This window comes from Somniosus microcephalus, chromosome 6 (genome assembly GCF_052327205.1).
Source record: "Somniosus microcephalus isolate GS21.2 chromosome 6, FLI_Smic_1.0, whole genome shotgun sequence".
In the NCBI taxonomy this organism is placed as follows: domain Eukaryota; kingdom Metazoa; phylum Chordata; class Chondrichthyes; order Squaliformes; family Somniosidae; genus Somniosus; species Somniosus microcephalus.
In genome coordinates, this window is record NC_140992.1 from 11,469,229 (window position 1) to 11,490,384 (window position 21,156).

A 21,156-nucleotide genomic window follows, 5' to 3' on the forward strand; every position below is an offset into this window, starting at 1 on the left:
TCTCTGCCCCAGAGGGCTGTGGATGTTCAGTCATTGAGTACATTCAAGACTGAGATCGCGAGACACTAAGGGAATCAAAGGATATGGAGATAGTGCGGGAAGGTGGAGTTACATAAGAATATAAGATGTAGGAGCAGGAGTAGGTCATTTGGCCCCTCGAGCCTGCTCCGCCATTCAATAAGATTATGGCTGATCTGATCTTGGCCTCAACTCCACTTCCCTGCCCACTCCCCATAACCCTTGACTCCATCATCGTTCAAAAATCTCTCTATCCCCACCTTAAATATATTCAATGACCCAGCCTCCACAGCTCTCTGGGGAAGAGAATTCCAAAGATTCACGACCTCAATCACCACAACCATCTTCCTTTGTGCTAGTTGAGGAAGAAGTTCAGCCATCATCTTACTGAATGGCGAAGCAGGCTCGAAGGGCCGTGTGGCCTACTCCTGCTCCTATTTCTTACGTTCTTATTACCCTCATAGAGATCTTTACAATTATGAAAAGGTTTGATAAAGTAAATGTAGACAAGATGTTTCCACTTGTGGTGGAGTCCAAAATTAGGGGTGATAAATATAAGATAGTCACTAATAAATCCAATAAGGAATTCAGAAAAAAGGTCTTTACTCAGAGAGTGGTGCGAGTGTGGAATTCGCTACCACAGGGAGTGGTTGTGGTGAATAGCATCGATGTGTTTAAGGGGAAGCTGGATAAACACGAGGGAGAAACAAATACAGTAGAAGGCTATGCTGATAGGGTGAGGTGAAGTAGGGTGGGAGGAGGCCCGTGTGGAGCATAAACGCCGGCACGGACCAGTTGGGCCGAATGGTCTGTTTCTGTGCTGTACATTCTATTTATTTCTATTTCATAGGTCATGTCTCAAATTACTTTAGGGGCAATCTCTCCTCTGAGCATTCTCCTCCACAGTAAACAATCCCAGGCTCTTCCACTTCTCCACACAGCTCATTAGCCTTAAGCACAGTATCGGTTCGGTTGTCCTTTCCTGCAGTGTCTGTAGGGGGTTTCTCTTGCTCGTTCTGGTCTCCTGCCAGGCTTTGTGCAATAATTACCCTTGAGTGGTTCGACCCACTCTCCCCTACGGTTCTAGACCTTGGACTTAGATGCAGAGAACTGTAGTGCAGAGAAAGGACTCAATAGACCAGGTTGAATAGCACGAAATGGATGCTTTTATTTTAAACAGTTTGAAGCATTACAAAATACATGTCATAGGCACAGATTAAAGTAACTACAATCATGCACAAATTTATGAACTTGACTCTATGGAAATGGGGAACTCTCGGCACGTCGTAAAAGGGGAAACACATTACGATTTAACCTTACTCCCTCCCCTAAATACCTAAACTAAGTTTCGACTTGAGGAACTTGGGATCATGCTCACCACTATCAGAATCGCAAAAGGAGGGGTTCGCAGCCTTTCTGGCACAGCTTTCCGTCGTCACGTGGATTTGGAAACTTCTGGCGCAGCTTGTTTTTCTCTCTCTCTCAGGCGATGAGGCAGTGGACACAGCCTCGATGAGCGCTCGTCATGGCTGAAATTCACCAAGTCTGTTATGGATTTGGGTTCATGGAGCAGTCCCTGCCACCAATGTGATGTTGGAGAAATGGATGCACGTGTCGAGGTCTTGCCTGGCTAGGCTCGGAATGTCCTTTTTATCCGACCTGGATCGTCGGTTTTTCCCGAGGGTGTCTTCTCCTTCGGCCTGGGTCGTCGATGATCTCTCGACAACAGCACCCGGGCCACCCTCGTCGTCTTCCCGTCGTGGCCGAGCCTTGTCTGGCTGAACACCGACCACGTTGTCTTTTTCCCGAAGTTGTCCGTCTGAAGCATCTTTATCGATTCCGAAGCTACCGAGGTGGAAGAGAGGGCAGGGCAGGCCACCTGATGGACTTTTCAAAATCCATATTTATACCCTTTTGGGCCAGCCTTATCTCCCGCCAGATCATAGTCCAGTCTTTGTAATATTTTGGCGGGCAGAAATCTCTGCAAGGGCGCTTTGTCTTGTAACGGGAGCCGGTGATAACTTAACTGGCCTTCCTGGCCGATAATGTCTTTTAATGTCTTTTACATTGTCACCGTGACTCGGTTTGCATATTGATCGGTCTGGAGATTTCCCTTGATGGCTGTTAAACGGTTTCTCCTTTGTACATTAAATGGGTATAAGTGTTCATGCATTGTCCGCCCATATCTTGATGGGCCCCATCCTGTTTGCCTGAAACCGTCCTGTACTTAGAATCCATTGAATATGTATGCTGTTTCCCTGAGTTTCGGTTTCCCGATACTGGCTTTCGCGGGCTTACTGTTCTCAATCCACAAGCCTGTCTGGCTTGCAGTAACAGAAATCAAATGGTCCAGAAACTGATCACGAGGCCCGGCAGCCATTTTGTATGCCCTTTTATCAAAGGTTTTTCTGTGCAAGCTTACTTTGGTCAATGAACTGTCTTATTTTATCCTGTTTTCTTGCGTGATTATTGCTGAAAATTTCGAATCTTACATGTCTCCAATTCCTGGATATCCCGTGCCGTAGTGCAGGGACCAGGATTGTACCCAATGCAACGAGCACTCTGTCAATACTCCTCCGCACCGCAGGGGACGCTACAGCCTGTCCATCGTGAATTACAGGAAACTTTTTTTTATCCGGCACGGACAGGACCGACGTGGTGCCGGTTCATCAAAAATTCCGGATAACCGAAAGCTATAGTAAAAGATACGGAGCTGAGAGCTCCGTATAAAGCAACAAACCCTGTTGCGCTTCAGAACAATGGCCACAAGTTGCAAGCATCTCTGTAGCTTAGCAACAGCTGCAGCCACAGCCTTGCACAGCAACAAATGGAGGAAGGCTAGTAATAAAAGTTACCTGAACCTACTCCTGAATTTTGCCGGTTAACCGAGATTTCCGGTTATTTAGGTGCCGGTAAATCAAAAGTTTCCTGTATTGAGCACAACTTATTTATGTTCAGTTCCGGGCCCCGCCCCTCAGGAAGGATATCTTGGCCTTGGAGGGGGAGCAGCGCAGATTCACCAGAATGATACCGGGGCTTAAAGGGTTAATTTATGAGGACAGGTTGCACAGACTAAGTTTGTGTTCCCTTGAGTTTAGAGGATTGAAGGGTGGTCTGATCAAGGTGCTTAAAATGATAAAGGAGTTGATAGGGTAGATGGAGAGAAACTATTTCCTCTGGTGGGGGGAGTCCAGAACAAGGGGGCAGAACCTTAAAATTAGAGCCAGGCTGTTCAGGGGTGATGTCAGAATTTTTTTTCACACAAAGGGTAGAAGGAATCTGGAACTCTCTCCCCCAAAAGTCTGTGGATGCTGGGGGGGTCAATTGAAGCTTTCAAGAATGAGATCGATAGATTTTTGTTGGATAAGGGTATCAAGGCATACGGAGCAAAGGAGAGTTAATGCAGTTGAGATACAGATCAGTCATGATCTGATTGAACCAGCTCGAGGGGCTGAATGGCCTCTGGGAGCGCAGTCATCGGCTTCGGTTGTTTTTTGAGGGTTAATCCTGTCACAGCACGTTACTCTCGGGGAGGGGCACCTAGCAACAGTGTGGGCCCGATTCCCTGGTCCCCGCAAGCCCCAGGGTGGGGTGGGGGGTTTGGGTAGAGGCGGGGCGGGTTCAGCCCTGGCCCAGAAACGTTTCCCAGAGGGAGCGGACTGGCGGTGCGGAGTCAATGAACGTTTCTGGAGCCCTGTGTCAATCTCGGCCAACCTCCTTCGCAATTTTTGCAAAGGTGTGAGGAAAGGTCTCGCAGTCCCGGTGGGTCAGGACCCGGCTCTTTCATCCCGAACTACAACTTTGCAACAAATTGTGCAAGGGCTTTGAGGAAAGAACTGAGCGTCAGCTCCTGCCTGCGGTCAACTCAGTCTGGTACAATATTTCCTCACTGCCTTCGCTGTCTCACTCTCCTGGCCGGCCTTCCGTCTTCCAAACCTAAGCATATCCAAAAAAAACTGGAAACTAAAAAGTATGAGCAAAAAGTGACCGTAAAGCTGTCAGATTGTCATTAAAGCCCAACTGGTTCACTGAGGTATCTTTAGGGAAGGAAACCTGCCGTCCTTACCTGGTCTGGGCCTACCTAGTAAGGGCATCAAGGGACATGGCGATAGGGCCGGTGAATGGAATTGAGGCAGAAGATCAGCCATGATCTCATTGAATGGCGGAGCAGGCTCGAGGGGCCGAATGGCCGACTCCTGCTCCTATTTCTTATGTTCTTATCTGTGACTCCAGTCCTACACCAACGTGGTTGACTCTCTACTGCTCCTCAGTTGAAGCACTCACTCAGCGGTTGAAGAAGAAGGCCCGCCACCACTTCCTCAGGGCAACTAAAGGATGGCCTTGCCAGTGACACCCACATCCCCAGAATGAGTAAAACATTTTTTTTTTTTACAAAAGAGGCCTCAGTGATGTACACCCAACATGGCCACTGATGGAGATAACACAACAACAACTTGCATTTATATAGCGCCTTAACGTAGTAAAACGTCCCAAGGCGCTTCACAGGAGCGATCATCAGACAAAATTTGTCACCGAGCCACACAAGGAGATATTGGGACAGGTGACCAAAAAGCTTGGTCAAAGGGGTAGGTTTTAAGGAGCATCTTAAAGGGGAAGAGAGAGGCGGAGAGGTTTAGGGAGGGAATTCCAGAGCTTAAGGCAGCTGAAGGCACGGCCGCCAATGGTGGAGCAATGGAAATCGGGGGATGCGCAAGAGGCCAGAATCGGAGGAGCGCAGAGATCTCGGAGGGTTGTGGGGCTGGAGGAGGTTACAGAGATAGAGGAGGGCGGGGGGAGACCATGGAGGGATTTGAAAACAAGGATGAGAATTTTTAATAACAACAGAAAATGCTGGAAAAACTCAGCAGGCCAGGCAACATCCATGGAGAGGAATTAGAGTCGACGTTTCGGGTCGAACCCCTTTTTCAAAACTGGAAAGTAAATGAAATAGATCGAAAGGCAGGGCTGGGAGAGAACAAGAGACGTGAAGAGACATTAAGAGGTATTCAAAACCAGACGAGATGGTAATAGGACAAGTGGAGACAAAAGACGGCTCTAGATTAGATGTGAAATGTTCTGGCAGAATGGGAGACAGCTGCCATGTGGGAGAGAGAAAAAGGAAAGGGGGGGGAGGGAAAAACCAAAACAAAGGGGAGGATAAAAAATATAAGTAAAAATGTAATGGGGGGCCGAGGTTATGATCTGAAATTGTTGAACTCGATATTGAGCCCGGAAGGCTGTAAAGTGCCTAATCGGAAGATGAGGTGCTGTTCCTCGAGCTTACGCTGAGCTTCCGTGGAACAATGAGAATTTTTAAATGGAGGTGATGACGGACTGGGAGCCAATGTAGGTCAGCGAGCGCAGGGGGAGCGATGGGTGAACGGGACTGGAATCCAGAGTGGTATGACGCTGTCACTGCAGTTAGATTCTACCCCTTTCTCACGGTGCTGTGTTAGTGTACTTCTCTGGAAAAACCTGAACCCTGGAAATAGTATTAATTTCTTCAGCAGGCCAACACACTACTGACGAAAGGGTTTCGACCTGAAACGTTGACTCTGTTTCTCTCTCCACGGATGCTGCCCTGGCCTGCGGAGTTTTCCCAGCGTTTTCTGTTGTTATTTTACATTCTCTATGTGGTGGAGTTTGCAGAAACTGGTTCCTTCTTTTTCCCCCCTTCCTTATCTGCCAGGATCTCTTCTCCATCAGAGGGCAGTACACCCAAACTCTTCCCACCGAAAGCTGGCCAACTTTGTTGATTAACTGAAGGTCCCCCCCATCTCCAACGATTGAATTATTCCTTTCGACCACAGTTCTGTGGACCGTGTAAACCTCACTTGAGCTAAAAAAAAAGCCCATGCTGGCCGAGGAGTGGTTGCTCTGTGCTGTATGTGGGATTCATTACTTCCCAACTGACTCCTTTCGCAAGACGGATTTTCCCTCGCTGACTTTCACCCATCCACCCCGCCTCCCTCTTTTTCATTTTTACACTTCCCAGTGAAACCCTCACAGGATGGAATGACCGGGCTTTCTTCCTGTTATTCCGCAGAATTTCAATCTCGCTGGAAAAACCACTCACCCCCCCCCCAAATAAAACCCAGGAGCCGGCAGGTGTACAACCGCTGTGCTTGAACTAGAGTCCAGTTGTCTGCCTGCAGCAGGAGGAGGACAGAGCAATAATTGCTGTGCCAAAGTTGGGTTGGGTTGGGTTGGGTGGGGTGTGAAGTGGGAGGACCTGCCTCTCTGGGAGTCTGGGTGAGGCTACAAGTTGCTGCACTGCAGATTGTGGCTGAGCTCGGAGTTCACAGCAGCTCGTCTGGTTTTACTTTGAAAACTGCCAGGATTGTAACAGGAACTTCAAGTCTTCTTGCCTTTCTTGTTGTTCTTCTCTGGGACTGGAGTGTGCACCATGGGGTCAAGAGTTCAGTTGCTTTCACAGGTTAGTGTCTGTCTCTCTCTCTCCACCGTGTCTCTCACCCACTGACAGAGCTGTGTTATTTATTTTTATATTGCCCTGTGTGTTCACGGCCAGCCGTTCACTTCTGGATTCCCTGCAACTCCCGGCTGGGGTATCACAGCCTGTCTGAGTCACAGCGGCTACACGGCACTTCTGGCCCGATCCCATTCCCAGTGTCTGATCCCATTCCCTCCCTGTGCCCGATCCCGTTCCCTCCCTGTGCCCGATCCCATTCCCTCCCTGTGCCCGATCCCGTTCCCTCCCTGTGCCCGATCCCATTCCCTCCCTGTGCCCGATCCCATTCCCTCCCTGTGCCCGATCCCGTTCCCTCCCTGTGCCCGATCCCGTTCCCTCCCTGTGCCCGATCCCATTCCCTCCCTGTGCCCGATCCCGTTCCCTCCCTGTGCCCGATCCCGTTCCCTCCCTGTGCCCGATCCCGTTCCCTCCCTGTGCCCGATCCCGTTCCCCCTCGGTGCCTGATCCCATTTCCCCTCGGTGCCTGATCCCATTCCCTCTCGGTGCCCGATCGCATTCTTTCCGTGTGCTGATCCCATTCCCTCTCAGTGCCCGATCCCATTCCCTCTCTTTGTCTGCTTTGTGGTTCTGTTGAATGTTTATCTTTGTTGTGACTCTTTTGCATGTCAGAATGTCAATGTTGGGGTATTAACCATTTTCCCATCTCAGGCACCCAGTGTCAAAATCAAACACTCCCAGGGCAGGTACAGCATGGGTTAGATACAGAGTAAAGCTTCCTCTACACTGTCCCGTCAAACACACCCAGGGCAGGTACAGCACAGGTTAGATACAGAGTAAAGCTCCCTCTACACTATCCCATCAAACACTCCCAGGGCAGGTACAGCACGGGTTAGATACAGAGTAAAGCTCCCTCTACACTGTCCCATCAAACACTCCCAGGGCAGGTACAGCACGGGTTAGATACAGAGTACAGCTCCCTCTACGCTGACCCATCAAACACTCCCAGGGCAGTTACAGCATGGGTTAGATACAGAGTAAAGCTCCCTCTAAACTGTCCCATCAAACACTCCCAGGGCAGGTACAGCACGGGCTAGATACAGAGTAAAGCTCCCTCTACACTGTCCCATCAAACACTCCCAGGGCAGGTACAGCACGGGTTAGATACAGAGTAAAGCTCCCTCTACACTGTCCCATCAAACACTTCCAGTGCAGGTACAGCACGGGTTAGATACAGAGTAAAGGTCCCTCTCGAGTGTACCGTCAAACACTCCCAGGGCAGGTACAGCACGGGCTAGATACAGAGTAAAGCTCCCTCTACACTGTCCCATCAAACACTCCCAGGGCAGGTACAGCACGGGTTAGATACAGAATAAAGCTCCCTCTACACTGTCCCATCAAACACTCCCAGGGCAAGTACAGCACGGGTTAGATACAGAGTAAATAAAGCTCCCGCTACGCTGACCCATCAAACACTCCCAGGGCAGGTACAGCACGGGTTAGATACAGAGTAAAGCTCCCTCTACACTGTCCCATCAAACACTCCCAGGGCAGGTACAGCACGGGTTAGATACAGAGTAAAGCTCCCTCTACACTGCCCCATCAAACACTCCCAGGGCAGGTACAGCACGGGTTAGATACAGAGTAAAGCTCCCTCTACACTGTCCCATCAAACACTCCCAGGGCAGGTACAGCACGGGTTAGATACAGAGTAAAGCTCCCTCTACACTGCCCCATCAAACACTCCCAGGGCAGGTACAGCACGGGTTAGATACAGAGCTAAGCTCCCTCTACAATGTCCAATGAATGCATTTTAGGTCCAATCTCAGTAGCCTTACTGTAGCAATTATAATAATTACGAATGCTTGCTCTCACAATCGGCCAGTCTGGTTCACAGCACGGTGGGTTGGTCACTCTACTGCTTTAGTGTTGGCCTTGGCTCAGTGGGCAGCACTCTTGCCTGTTGTTAAAATGTTGTGGCTTCCAGCCCCACTCCAGGGACTTGAGCACATAATCCAGGCTGACATTCCCAGTGCAGTACTGAGGGAGTGCTGCACTGTCAGAGGGGCAGTGCTGAGGGAATGCTGCACTGTCAGAGGGGCAGTAATGAGGGAGTGCTGCACTGTCGGAGGGGCAGTACTGAGGGAGTGCTGCACTGTCGGAGGGGCAGTGCTGAGGGAGTGCTGCACTATCGGAGGTGCCGTTTTTCGGATGAGCCGTTAAACCAAGGCCCCGTCGGCCCCTCAGGTGGATGAAAAAGATCCCATGGCCACTATTATGAAGAAGAGCAGGGGAGTTCTCCCCGGTGTCCTGGGCCAATATTTATCACTCAACCCACATCACTAAAACCAAATAAATGAACTGATCATTTATCTCATTTACTGTTACCTGTAGTTGAGGGGTCTAGAATGAGGGGCCGTAGATACAAGATTAACTATAAGAACAGAGGGCAGGCAAAAGGTCTTCACAACGGAGAGAGTTGCGAGGCTGTGGGATTCACTCCCAGGGTTAGTGGAAGTGGAAGCCAAGCGCAAGGAGCGCACATCAACCCAAGCACCCCACCCACCCGCCCCTTCAACCACCGTCTGCCCCTCTTGCGACAGAGACTGTAGGTCCTGCATTGGACTCATCCGTCACCTGAGAACTCATTTTTGTGTGGAAGCAAGTCATCCTCGGTTCCGAGGGACTGCCTAAGAAGAAGTAGTGGTTGAGGTAGGAACACTGTCGACATTCAAGATTAAAATCAATCATTGAATCATGCAGCACAGAAGGAGGCCATTCGGCCCATCGTGCCTTTGCCAGCTCTTTGAACGAGCGATCCAATTAGTCCCACTGCCCCCCTGCCCTTTCCCCAGAGCCCTGCAGAATCAGATTGGTTAGTCTCAACCCAGTTGACAGTAAGGCACTACACTGGCCCGAATTTGAAACAGAATTACTCCCTCCACTTGTGGGGGTGGGGGAGGTGGGGAGTCCAAAACTCGGGGCCATAAATATAAGAGAGTCACTAATAAATCCAATAGGGAATTCAGGAGAAACTTCTTTACCCAGAGAGTGGTGAGGATGTGGAACTCGCTACCACAGGGAGTGGCTGAGGCGAAGAGCAGAGATGCATGTAAGGGGAAGCTGGATAAACACATGAGGGAGAAAGGAATAGAAGGATATGCTGATAGGGTGAGATGAAGAGGGGTGGGAGGAGGCTCGTGTGGAGCAGAAACACTGGCACGGACCAGTTGGGCCGAATGGCCTGTTTCTAGGCTGTAGACTCGAGGTAATTAGATTGGATGGGTGTCTGAAGGAAAAGGGGCTGCTGGGATATGGTGAACAAGGCGGGTAAATGTGATTAGAACTATTTGCTCGCGTGGAGGCTGAAGGCCGGCACAGACTGGTTGGGCCGAGTGACCTCTCTCCGCGCTGTAACTTTTGATGTATTTTTGCGTGCGTGCGTGGTTTGTAGGACTTTGCGGTGCTCAAATCAGCGGCCAAGTTGGCTGAGCGAACACCGACTGGACTTCAAAAATAATCGGTGTGTCGCACTTTGCCGTGAGACAGCTGCCCCTGTTCCTTCACACCTGAGAAACCTGTGAGGCTGACGGCACTGATTCAATTGACCGCGAGCAGGGACTTTCACTTTCCTGTTTGCACATGGTACGATAATCTGCATTTTATTGTGATGTTGACGCTGCTCGGTTAGCCCTTTCAGTGTCGGCAGTAGGCGGAGGGAGGATATTTTTTCGGAAATGTGTTTGGTTTCCGAGTTTGCCAGAGCAAATAAAACTACTTCAAAAGGTTTTTTTGGGGAATAGGAATTTCACAATTAGCTTCAAACAGAAACATCGGCCTCGATTTTAACCTCTCCTGCCCAACAACATCATCTTGCATTTATGTAGTGCCTTTAACACAGCAGAAACGTCCCAAGGTGCTTCACAGGAGCGATTATCAAAAGAATTTGACTCCGAGCCGCATAAAGGAGATATTAGGATAGGTGATCAAAAGCTTGGTCAAAGAGGTAGGTTTTAAGGAGTGTCTTAAAGATGACGAGGTTTAGGGAGGGAATTTTAAAAAATTAATTCACGGGATGTGGGCATCGTTGGCAAGGCCGGCATTTATTGCCCGTTCCTAATTGCCCTCGAAGGTGGTGGTGAGCCGCCTTCTTGAACTGCTGCAGTCCGTGTGGTGAAGGTGCTCCCACAGCGCTGTTAGGGAGGGAGTTCCAGGATTTTGACCCAGCGACGATGAAGGAACAGCCGATATATTTCCAAATCAGGATGGTGTGTGACTTGGAGGGGAACTTGGAGGTGATGGGTGCTCCCATGTGCTTTCTGCCCTTGCCCGTCTGGGTGGCAGAGGTCGCTGGTTTGGGAGGTGCTCATTTGGGATTCCAGAGCTTGGGGCCGAGGCAGCTGAAGGCACGGCCGCCAATGGTGGAGCGATTAAAATTAGGGTTGCGCCAGAGGCCAGAATTGGAGGAGTGCAGAGAGCTGAGAACTTGGAGGGTTGTAGGGCTGGAGGAGGTTACAGAGATAGGGAGGGGCGAGGCCTGGAGGGATTTGAATATGCGGATGAGAATTTTAAAATGGAGAATGATGCCTGGGAGGAGGGGGTTGAGGTTACGCCGAGTCCACCTACCCACCCGAGGTCGTTCCATTCCCGCACCGGTGCCTTTTCAACTTCGCCCACTTTTAAGTCGGCCAAGCAGGTGGGGGCTTACTGTAAGTTCAAAGAGCACGACCTGATGACGTAATCAGTGCGTGACCTTAAGGTCGCGTCAGGGGGAGACCTGCCCAGTGTCAAACCCGACCCCTGAACCATGGCGGGAGGCGCCGACTGGCCAGAGAGAGGACAAGGTACGTTTTGGTGCAATGCGTCTTATTCTAACTCCTTGTGCCCCAGCCTTGCCTCTCCCTCTGGGCACTGGCATCTGCTGCCAAAGCCCTTGCCCAGTGCTGAAGTTATGATGCAGACCCTTCCCTCGGGACCCTCGGTGACCTGGACATCACCTTGCCTCCCCTTGCACCGGTGCATGACTGACTTCGGTCGCATTTCGTGGCTTGAATCAGAACTGAAGGTCTGAATATTTTAATATTCTTTATCCTGCAGTCCTTATCGTTGGAGGTTTGAGCAGATCCAGGGTCTGGGGCAATCGGTCACCTCGCAGAGCATTCTCCAAGAGTGTTGCACCTTGGGGATGTAAGGGTGATTTGTGCGTTTACAGTGATGGAGAGGCAGTGTCGCCCCCCCCTCCCCCACTGATCGGCACCCTGTCCACCGCCTTGTACAGTCACTCCGTCCGTGTACTGTGGCTGCAGTGTGTACCATCTACAAGATGCACTGCAGCAACTCGCCAAGGCTTCTTCGGCAGCACCTCCCAAACCCACAGGGAAGGGGAGGGGGACGGGAAGCAGGGAGGCTCGGTCTGGGTGAGTTCACACCATGAAAGCTGTTGCCTGACTGACGGGTGCGCAGTTTAATGAGAAATTTTTCATGGTAACGTCAAAGCCTGGGATTTCTACAACCTCACTTGACAAACTGTTGCTCAAAATGAGAATGAAACAGACCCTTCACTGTGTTGTATGTTCTGATGAACATACAACACAGAGTGTAACATGTAGATTGCATATTCTCCGTACTAATAATAAGGACTTGATACACAGCCCATTTAATCATTTGTATAACCTTCTTCTCTCCCTCATTTTCTTTCTTTCTCTGTCTCATGGTCTCTCCCTGGTGCCCTCCCCATAGAATCATAGAATGATACAGCACAGAAGGAGGCCATTCGGCCCACCGTGCCTGTCAGGTTGTTGTAAAAACCCAGCTGGTTCACTAATGCCCTTTTTTAGGGAAGGGAACCCGGCGACCTTACCCGGTCTGGGCCTCCACGTGACTCCAGTCCCACACCAACCTGGTTGACTCTTAATTGCCCTCTGGCGAGCTCCTCAGTCCCATCAAACCGCTACCCAAGAACATCAAGAATGAAACGCCACCACGGGACGGCAGCGGTTCATGAAGAAGGCGGCCCGCCACCGCTGCCGCCGCCTTCTCAAGGGCAACGACGGACGGGCAATAAATGCCGGCCTTGCCAGCGAAGCCCACATCCCGACAATGAATTTTAAAAAAAACAATGAGTGGCTCCCATTAAAAAACTGTTTTGGAATGGCTGTCTCTGATTACTGCCACCAGAGACTATTAGAGCATTACATGATCCCATGGAGAATCATCAGAATTCATAGCCAAGCAATCTAATGGCCAATTAATGTCAGTACGTTGGATTGCTCAATGACTGTAGTGCTGGTGAGTGGATCAGTGTTGCTACATTCTCTACATGACTATTCCACCCATTGTTGCTGCTTGTCTGTGACCTGCCCAATAGCTGCCATCATGCCCTGGCCAAACAGGAACAGGAGGAGGCCATTCAGTCCCCTCGGGCCTGTTCCGCCATTCAATGAGATCGCGGCTGGTCTGTATCCTAACTTCATCTACCCGCCTTGGCTCTGTATCCCTTTCTACACTCGGCTATTAAAAATTCTATCGATCTCAGCTTTTAAAATATTAATTGAGCCCCAGCAGCTACTGCTTTTGGTAAGATCAGTCCTTGGCTCCCCCCACCCCACCCTCCTAGTTCTTATCCACCTGCTGCCCCTCGGCGACATCATCCGTAGACACGACGTCAGGTTCCACATGTACCCCAGAGACTTGAGCACACTCCAGTGTGGTGCTGAGGGAGTGCTGCATTGTCTTTCGGATGAGATGTTAAACCGAGGTCCCGTCTGCTCTCAGCTGGACGTAAAAGATCCCGCGGCACTGTTTCACAGAGCAGGGGGAGTTCTCCCCGGTGTCCTGGCCAATATTCATCCCTCAATCAACATCACAAAAACGGATTATCTGCTCATTATCACATTGCTGTTTGTGGGAGCTTCCTGGATGCAATTTGGATGCCACGTTTCCTACACTAGAACAGTGACTACACTTCAAAAAGTACTTCATTGGCTGTGAAGCGCTTTGGGATGTCCGGTGGTCGTAAAAGGCGCTATATAAATGCAAGTCTTCCTTTCATTTTTTACGCTGACTGCACCCAGCTCTACCTCACCACCACCTCTCTCGACCCCTCCACTGTCTCTGATCTGTCATGCTGCTTATCCGACATCCAGTATTGGATGAGCAGAAATTTCTTCCAACTAATTATTGGGAAGACCGAAGCCATTGTCAGTTCCCCAGCCACCGACTCCATCCCCCTCACTGGCCACTGTCTGAGGCTGAACCAGGCCATTCGCAGTGTTGGCGTCCTATTTGACTCTGAGATCAGCCTCCGACTACATTTCCGCGCCATCACTGAGACCGCCTCAGCTCATCTGCTGCTGAATCCCTCATCCATGCCTTTGTTACCTCTAGACTCAACTATTCCAACGCACTCCTGGCCGGCCTCCCATTTCCTAATCTCCATAAACTTGAGCTCATCCAAATGCCCCGTGTCCGAACTCGCACCCAGTCCCGTTCACCCATCACCCCCTGTGCTCACTGCCCCGTGTCCAAACTCGCACCCAGTCCCGTTCACCCATCACCCCCTGTGCTCACTGCCCCGTGTCCTAACTCGCACCCAGTCCCGTTCACCCATCACCCCCTGTGCTCACTGCCCCGTGTCCTAACTCACACCCAGTCCCGTTCACCCACGCCCCCTGTGCTCACTGCCCCGTGTCCTAACTCGCACCGAGTCCCGTTCACCCATCACCCCCTGTGCTCACTGCCCCGTGTCCTAACTCACACCCAGTCCCGTTCACCCATCACCCCCTGTGCTCACTGCCCCGTGTCCTAACTCACACCCAGTCCCGTTCACCCATCACCCCCTGTGCTCACTGCCCCGTGTCCTAACTCACACCCAGTCCCGTTCACCCATCACTCCCCGTGCTCACTGCCCAGTGTCCTAACTCACACCCAGTCCCGTTCACCCATCACCCCCTGTGCTCACTGCCCCGTGTCCTAACTCATACCCAGTCCTGTTCACCCATCGCCCCCTGTGCTCACTGCCCCGTGTCCCAACTCACACTCAGTCCCGTTCAGCCATCACCCCCTGTGCTCACTGCCCCTTGTCCTAACTCACACCCAGTCCCGTTCACCCATCAGCCCCTGTGCTCACTGCCCCGTGTCCTAACTCACACCCAGTCCCGTTCACCCATCACCCCCTGTGCTCACTGCCCCGTGTCCTAACTCGCACCCAGTCCCGTTCACCCATCACCCCCTGTGCTCACTGCCCCGTGTCCTAACTCACACCCAATCCCGTTCACCCATCACCCCCTGTACTCACTGCCCCGTGTCCTAACTCGCACCAAGTTCTGTTCACCCATCACCCCCTGTGCTCACTGCCCAGTGTCCTAACTCACACCCAGTCCCGTTCACCCATCACCCCCTGTGCTCACTGCCCCGTGTCCTAACTCACACCCAGTCCCGTTCACCCATCACCCCCTGTGCTCACTGCCCCGTGTCCTAACTCGCACCCAGTCCCGTTCACCCATCACCCCCTGTGCTCACTGCCCCGTGTCCTAACTCGCACCCAGTCCCGTTCACCCATCACCCCCTGTGCTCACTGCCCCGTGTCCTAACTCACACCCAGTCCCGTTCACCCATCACCCCCTGTGCTCACTGCCCCGTGTCCTAACTCACACCCAGTCACCCCTGTGCTCACTGCCCCGTGTCCAAACTCACACCCAGTCCCGTTCACCCATCACCCCCTGTGCTCACTGCCCCGTGTCCTAACTCGCACCGAGTCCCGTTCACCCATCACCCCCTGTGCTAACTGCCCCGTGTCCTAACTCACACCCAGTCCCGTTCGCCCATCACCCCCTGTGCTCACTGCCCCGTGTCCTAACTCACACCCAGTCCCGTTCACCCATCACCCCCTGTGCTCACTGCCCCGTGTCCTAACTCACACCCAGTCCCGTTCACCCATCACCCCCTGTGCTCACTGCCCCGTGTCCTAACTCACACCCAGTCCCGTTCACCCATGCCCCCTGTGCTCACTGCCCCGTGTCCTAACTCACACCCAGTCCCGTTCACCCATCACCCCCTGTGCTCACTGCCCCGTGTCCTAACTCACACCCAGTCCCGTTCACCCATCACCCCCTGTGCTCACTGCCCCGTGTCCTAACTCACACCCAGTCCCGTTCACCCATCACTCCCCGTGCTCACTGCCCAGTGTCCTAACTCATACCCAGTCCCGTTCACCCATCGCCCCCTGTGCTCACTGCCCCGTGTCCCAACTCACACTCAGTCCCGTTCAGCCATCGCCCCCTGTGCTCACTGCCCCGTGTCCTAACTCACACCCAGTCCCGTTCACCCATCAGCCCCTGTGCTCACTGCCCCGTGTCCTAACTCACACCCAGTCCCGTTCACCCATCACCCCCTGTGCTCACTGCCCCGTGTCCTAACTCGCACCCAGTCCCGTTCACCCATCACCCACTGTGCTCACTGCCCCGTGTCCTAACTCGCACCCAGTCCCGTTCACCCATCACCCCCTGTGCTCACTGCCCCGTGTCCTAACTCACCGAGTCCCGTTCACCCATCACCCCCTGTGCTCACTGCCCCGTGTCCTAACTCACACCCAGTCCCGTTCACCCATCACCCCCTGTGCTCACTGCCCCGTGTCCTAACTCGCACCCAGTCCCGTTCACCCATCACCCCCTGTGCTCACTGCCCCGTGTCCTAACTCACACCCAGTCCCGTTCACCCATCACCCCGTGCTCACTGCCCCGTGTCCTCACTCGCACCGAGTCCCGTTCACCCAGCACCCCGTGCTCGCTGCCCCGTGTCCTCACTCGCACCGAGTCCCTTTCACCCATCGCCCCCTGTGCTCACTGCCCCGTGTCCTAACTCGCACCAAGTCCCGTTCACCCATCACCCCCTGTGCTCACTGCCCCATGTCCTAACTCGCACCCAGTCCTGTTCACCCATCACCCCCTGTGCTCACTGCCCCGTGTCCTAACTCGCACCCAGTCCCGTTCACCCATCACCCCCTGTGCTCACTGCCCCGTGTCCTAACTCGCACCCAGTCCCGTTCACCCATCACCCCCTGTGCTCACTGCCCCGTGTCCTAACTTGCACCCAGTCCCGTTCACCCATCACCCCCTGTGCTCACTGCCCCGTGTCCTAACTCGCACCCAGTCCCGTTCACCCATCACCCCCTGTGCTCACTGCCCCGTGTCCTAACTCGCACCCAGTCCCGTTCACCCATCACCCCCTGTGCTCACTGCCCCGTGTCCTAACTCACACCCAGTCCCGTTCACCCATCACCCCCTGTGCTCACTGCCCCGTGTCCTAACTCACACCCAGTCGCGTTCACCCATCACCCCCTGTGCTGACTGCCCCGTGTCCTAACTCGCACCAAGTCCCGTTCACCCATCACCCCCTGTGCTCACTGCCCCATGTCCTAACTCGCACCCAGTCCCGTTCACCCATCACCCCCTGTGCTCACTGCCCCATGTCCTAACTCACACCCAGTCCCGTTCACCCATCACCCCGTGCTCGCTGCCCCGTGTCCTCACTCGCACCGAGTCCCGTTCACCCATCGCCCCCTGTGCTCACTGCCCCGTGTCCTAACTCGCACCGAGTCCCGTTCACCCATCACCCCCTGTGCTCACTGCCCCGTGTCCTAACTCGCACCCAGTCCCGTTCACCCATCACCCCCTGTGCTCACTGCCCCGTGTCCTTACTCACACCCAGTCCCGTTCACCCATCACCCCCTGTGCTCACTGCCCCGTGTCCTAACTCGCACCGAGTCCCGTTCACCCATCACCCACTGTGCTCACTGCCCCGTGTCCTAACTCGCACCGAGTCCCGTTCACCCATCACCCCCTGTGCTCACTGCCCCGTGTCCTAACTCACACCCAGTCCCGTTCACCCATCACCCCCTGTGCTCAGTGCCCTGTGTCCTAACTCACACCCAGTCCCGTTCACCCATCACCCCCTGTGCTCACTGCCCCGTGTCCTAACTCACACCCAGTCCCGTTCACCCATCGCCCCCTGTGCTCACTGCCCCGTGTCCTAACTCACACCCAGTCCCGTTCACCCATCACCCCCTGTGCTCACTGCCCCGTGTCCTAACTCGCACCCAGTCCCGTTCACCCATCACCCCCTGTGCTCACTGCCCCGTGTCCTGACTCGCACCGAGTCCCGTTCACCCATCACCCACTGTGCTCACTGCCCCGTGTCCTAACTCGCACCGAGTCCCGTTCACCCATCACCCCCTGTGCTCACTGCCCCGTGTCCTAACTCGCACCGAGTCCCGTTCACCCATCACCCCCTGTGCTCACTGCCCCGTGTCCTAACTCGCACCAAGTCCCGTTCACCCATCACCCCATGTGCTCACTGCCCCGTGTCCTAACTCGCACCAAGTCCCGTTCACCCATCACCCCATGTGCTCACTGCCCCGAGTCCTAACTCACACCCAGTCCCGTTCACCCATCACCCCCTGTGCTCACTGCCCCGTGTCCTAACTCACACCCAGTCCCGTTCACCCATCACCCCCTGTGCTCGCTGACCTACATTGGCTCCCGGTCCGGCAACGCCTCGATTTTAAAATTCTCATCCTTCTTTTCAAATCCCTCCATGGTCTTGCCTCACTTCTGATTTCTGTAACCTCCTCCAGCCCCACAACCCCCCGAGATCTCTGCGTTCCTCCAATTCTGGCCTCTCTCGCATCCCCGATTTTAATTGTTCCACCATTGGCGGCCGTGCCTTCTGCTGCCTGGGCCCTAAGCTCTGGAATTCCCTCCCTAAACCTCTCCGCCTCTCTCCCTCTCTCTCCTCCTTTAAGAGACTCCTTCAAACCCACCTCTTTCACCTGTCCTAAACCTGGACTGAAATGAGGAGGAATTTCTTCACCCAGAGAGTGGTGAACCTGTGGAATTCTCTGCCACAGAAGGCAGTTGAGGCCAATTCATTAAATATATTCAAGAAGGAGTTGGATATATTTCTTAAGGCTAAAGGGATCAAGGGATATGGGGAGAAGGCAGGGACAGGGTACTGAGTTTGGATGATCAGCCATGATCTCATTGAATGGCGGAGCAGGCTCGAGGGGCCGAATGGCCTACTCCTGCTCCTATCTTCTATATCTCCTTATATGGCTCAATGAGTGATGAAGCTCCTGTGAAGCACCCTGGGATGTTTTACTATGTTAAAGGCGCTATATAAATGCAAGCTGTTGTTGTTGCGACAACTCCAATGTTCGATCAACAGTTTGTCCAACACTTGCGGTCCCTGCCCGCGCATTCAGATGCCCCGAGGTGTTCGGAGTAAGCCCGTCGGTAGAAACATGGCGGTCCACGTATAAACCGCGTGTTGGGCTAGCGTCAACCTGTGGAGGGGAGGAGAGGAGAAATTTAAATAGCAGAATGCAAAAAGAAAGAAAGACTTGCATTTCAATAGCGCCTTTCACAACCTCGGGATGTTCCAAAGCTCTTTACAGCCAATGAAGTACTTTTTGAAATGTAGTCACTTTTGTAATGTAGGAAACGCGGCAACAAGATCCCACAAACAGCAATGTGATAAATGACCGGATAATCTGTTTTTAGTGGTGTTAGTTGAGGGATAAATATTAGCCCAGGACACCGGAGAGAACTCCCCTGCTCTTCTCCAAAATAGTGGCCGTGGGATCGTTTACGTCCACCTGAGAGAGCAGACGGGGCCTCGGTTTAACGTCTCCTCCGAAAGACGGCACCTCCGACAGTGCAGCACTCCCTCAGTACTGGCACTGCAAGTGTCAGCCTGGATAATGGGCTCAAGTCTCTGGAGTAGAAGGCCCGATGGGAAAGGGTGAAACAGCACGGCGTTCCTGCAATTCCACCCGCCCGTTTTAGTGCAACCCGAATGACTCCAGACACGCCTCCTGAATTATTCCCAGTAACTAGCAGCCAATTAGACAGAGAGTCTGCAACACCGCTCAGTAGCAGCGGCTGGCGAGCAATCGGGTGGAACAGGCCTCAGCATATTTCCCTTCTCTCCTAACTAGCATTTCAGTAGAGCAGAACTGTGGGTGTGGAAAAGATTCAGGCAGCAACCACTTGAACTGTAAAACACCCATTGGTGTATTACCAAAATATTTCCCTTCCACACTTGGGCTAAGCCTGGAGAAAGTATTTGGGTTGTATAACACTGGGTACAGTACTGGTGGGTACAGGTCTGTCACTGTAGAACACTGGGGTACAGTACTGGTGGGTACAGGTCTGTCACTGTATAACACTGGGGTACAGTACTGGTGGGTACAGGTCTGTCACTGTAGAACACTGGGGTACAGTACTGGTGGGTACAGGTCTGTCACTGTATAACACTGGGGTACAGTACTGGTGGGTACAGGTCTGTCACTGTATAACACTGGGGTACAGTACTGGTGGGTACAGGTCCGTCACTGTATAACACTGGGGTACAGTACTGGTGGGTACAGGTCTGTCACTGTATAACACTGGGGTACAGTACTGGTGGGTACAGGTCTGTCACTGTCTAACACTGGGGTCCAGTACTGGTGGGTACAGGTCTGTTACTGTATAACACCGGGGTACAGTACTGGTGGGTACAGGTCTGTCACTGTATAACACTGGGGTACAGTACTGGTGGGTACAGGTCTGTCACTGTATAACACTGGGGTACAGTACTGGTGGGTACAGGTCTGTCACTGTATAACACTGGGGTCCAGTACTGGTGGGTACAGGTCTGTCGCTGTAGAACACTGGGTACAGTACAGGTGGGTACAGGTCTGTCGCTGTATAACACTGGGGTACAGTATTGGTGGGTACAGGTCTGTCACTGTATAACACGGGTACAGTACTGGTGGGTACAGGTCTGTCACTGTAGAACACTGGGTACAGTACAGGTGGGTACAGGTCTGTCGCTGTATAACACTGGGGTACAGTATTGGTGGGTACAGGTCTGTCACTGTATAACACTGGGGTACAGTACTGGTGGGTACAGGTCTGTCACTGTATAACACGGGTACAGTACTGGTGGGTACAGGTCTGTCACTGTAGAACACTGGGTACAGTACTGGTGGGTGCGGGTCTGTCACTGTATAACACTGGGTACAGTACTGGTGGGTACAGGTCTGTCACTGTATAACACGGGTACAGTACTGGTGGGCACAGGTCTGTCACTGTATAACACGGGTACAGTACTGGTGGGTACAGGTCTGTCACTGTATAACACTGGGGTACAGTACTGGTGGGTACAGGTCTGTCACTGTATAACACTGGGGTACAGTACTGGTGGGTACAGGTCTGTCACTGTATAACACTGGGGTACAGTACAGGTGGGTACAGGTCTGTCACTGTATAACACTGGGGTACAGTACTGGGGGGTACAGGTCTGTCACTGTATAACACTGGGGTACAGTACTGGGGGGTACAGGTCTGTCACTGTATAACACTGGGGTACAGTACTGGTGGGTACAGGTCTGTCACTGTATAACACTAGGTCACAGTACTGGTGGGTGCGGGTGTGTCACTGTATAACACTGGGGTACAGTACTGGTGGGTACAGGTCTGTCACTGTATAACACCGGGGTACAGTACTGGTGGGTACAGGTCTGTCACTGTATAACACTGGGGTACAGTACTGGTGGGTACAGGTCTGTCACTGTATAACACTGGGGTACAGTACTGGTGGGCACAGGTCTGTCACTGTATAACACTGGGGTACAGTACTGGTGGGTACAGGTCTGTCACTGTATAACACGG

At 52.7% G+C, this 21,156-nt stretch overlaps 1 protein-coding gene across 2 annotated transcripts in view; it reads left to right on the plus strand.

Moving 5' to 3' along the window:
• Positions 1–6,227: 6,227 nt before the first annotated feature.
• Positions 6,228–21,156, plus strand: part of LOC147115452 (phospholipase D1-like) — a 162,609-nt gene continuing 147,680 nt past the window's right edge. For both annotated transcript variants that reach the window (XM_085989716.1, XM_085989715.1), the window contains exon 1: positions 6,228–6,454. The gene's annotated coding sequence lies outside the window, so the exon portion shown is untranslated. The remainder of the gene's footprint in view (positions 6,455–21,156) is intronic.